The sequence below is a fragment of the Eublepharis macularius genome, chromosome 16 (genome assembly GCF_028583425.1).
Source record: "Eublepharis macularius isolate TG4126 chromosome 16, MPM_Emac_v1.0, whole genome shotgun sequence".
In the NCBI taxonomy this organism is placed as follows: domain Eukaryota; kingdom Metazoa; phylum Chordata; class Lepidosauria; order Squamata; family Eublepharidae; genus Eublepharis; species Eublepharis macularius.
Window position 1 is genome coordinate 21,500,964 of NC_072805.1, and position 2,507 is coordinate 21,503,470.

The window sequence follows — 2,507 nt, forward strand, 5'->3', positions numbered from 1 at the left end:
TATACTACATAGGCATTGGATACCTTCACTGCTACAAACTGACTGCACACCAAAAGGAAATGTTTACATTTCCAAGCAAAGGAATGTTTTGATAGCCTCCATGCTAATTGCATTCTGCCTTCTTGTGATTTATGCCCCCTCCCTTTCTTCTCTCTCTTTCCCCCTCCTCTTCTGTATCTGCCCAGTTTTGATCAGGCATCTGACGAAGAGAACTTGATTCTCGAAAGCTTATGCTATAATAAAATTGGTTAGTCTTAAAGGTGCTACTGGACTCTTTTTGATTCAGGTAAAGGGGAAACAGAAGGTAGGGTTGCCAAGCACATACCTGGAGCCCTTGGGAGACTTTGGAGGGTAAGGCATGGGGTGGGTGCAGACTACTCATGGATGTCATTTCTGTTTAAAACCCAAAAGTGATGTCACTGACCATCCAGAATTTTGCTGATCTACATTAGATTGGTAAAATCCTAGATTGTCAGTAGGGCTTTTTTTCAGCGGGAACGCGGTGGAACCGAGTTCCGACGCCTCTTGAAAATGGTCACATGACCGGTGGCCGCACCCCCTGATTTCCAGACAGAGGGGACTTTAGATTGCCCTCCGCACCACTGGAGCAGCGCGGAGGGCAATCTAAACTCTCCTCTGTCTGGAGATCAGGAGGCAGGGCCACTGGCCATGTGACCATTTTCATCGAGGGCGATTTAAACTTTTAAAAACTGCTCCCTTGTTCCAGGTGACCCAAAGTGATGTCATTGTGCGGTCCTGAGTTCCACCACCTCTTTTCCCAGGAAAAAAGCCCTGATCGTCAGTGATGTAGCTTCTGGGTTTTAGCCGGAAGTGACATCAACAACATTTCCCTCCCCCAATTGTCCCACCCTCTGCTGCTCATTCAAACTGTGGTGGGGAGGGAGAGGAGGCAGCAGAAGATCACCCTTCATAGCAGGTAAGTTGGTAACCCTACAGGTACAGGTCTGCAAAAGACTCTTACCTGTGGATCATAGTTTGGATTAACTGGCAGAAGTCTCGGGCAGTGGGGTGATGATATAGTGACACTTCCAGGCTTCCCCAAGAAGTGATCTCATGTCTCTCTCAAAAATTGCAGGAAGCGTTATGGTAAAGAGTTTCCAGTGATCCCTAGAAAGGACTGATATTGGCCATTTTCTCACGTCTTACCAACTGTGGAAAATCTCGCAAAACTACTGGAATGACAGCCTGGCACGATTTCCCGTCATTTCTGATGTTGTCACGGTATGAACCAGAGTCATGACAGGAGATCATGCCAGGAAGACGCCATCGTTCCAGGAGTTTTCCGCGATTTTTTTTGGTCGGTAAGACGTGCGAAAATGGCCATCGTTTCCAAGTTTTCCTGGAAGTGATGTCATGTCATTGGCCCAGTGGTGATTTCTGTTGTTTACTTTTCTCCTGCTGCTAAGTTGCCAGCTCAAGGTCTACTGCCATAGTGGGAGGCCTGGCAGCCCGGGTTCGGATGCCAGTGTGGTTGTGACAACTCCGTTCCTTTAATGTGGGTCAATGTTTTAGACTGCCCTACTCTGCCCCAGACCTTAGTGTGGGCTGGAACAAAAGAAAACGAATTTGCTGGTACTGCAGTTGTATACAGAGAAAGAACATCGCTTGTTAAACTCGGCTCCTGTTTAAAATGGTCCTGCTACCTCATTGGGAGGCCGCACTTTGAGGGCTCAGCAGTCAGTGGGTTAATGCTAGTGGGAGCCCTGCAGTAAGGGGCTACCTCTTGGGTGGCTGCTTGTGGCATGGCAGTTGGAGAGAAGGTTGGGCTGTGTCGCACAAACAGGTCATGGGATGGTGCGAGCTGCCCTTTGACAAGCAGCTGCGCACTTGGGGCATTTCAAATACTGCCGTTTTCAGCTGCTGGCTTCTAGTTTTACTTTTTAAATACTTTTTTGGACAAAGATCTCTCAATGGTTTTAGTGTGAGCCATTTCCCCACCAGATTTGTCTCTTGCATGGGGCCTTGTAGTCTAGTTTGGATTGGGAGGGGGCCTAGCGATAGAAATAGACGCAAGTCAAATGGGGCGTAGCGGTAACAGAAAGGCTTGAATTAGGTCCACATACCATACTCCCCTCTGCCTTCTTAAAGCAGCGCATGCAGAAGACGAACTAGCAGTTGTTCTCCGTGGCTCTTTCCAGTGGTTCGCTGGCTTCCCGGCTGGCTGCGTTTGTGCAAGCAAGTGTGTATTCTCTTTGCATGAGGCTGCATCTTTATTCAGTGCATTGTGTGCGATCAAATGCAGTGTGCTTTCATTCTCTGTATTGTTGCCTGTGGTTGGCCATGCCCCATGCATTGTGCTGAGCTTGGGAGAGAGCCAACTACCCTGCTGATGTGACCGGTCGGGGGAACAGGGAGGGTTTTTTTCCTGAGCTGGGCCCAAATCATGCAGTGTTTCTTCCTCCCTCCGACATACGCAGTTTGGAGTGAAGGGGAGGCTTGCTGTGGTAAAAGGATGGCGCTGGCGTAGCTGGATCACTGTGAAAGCT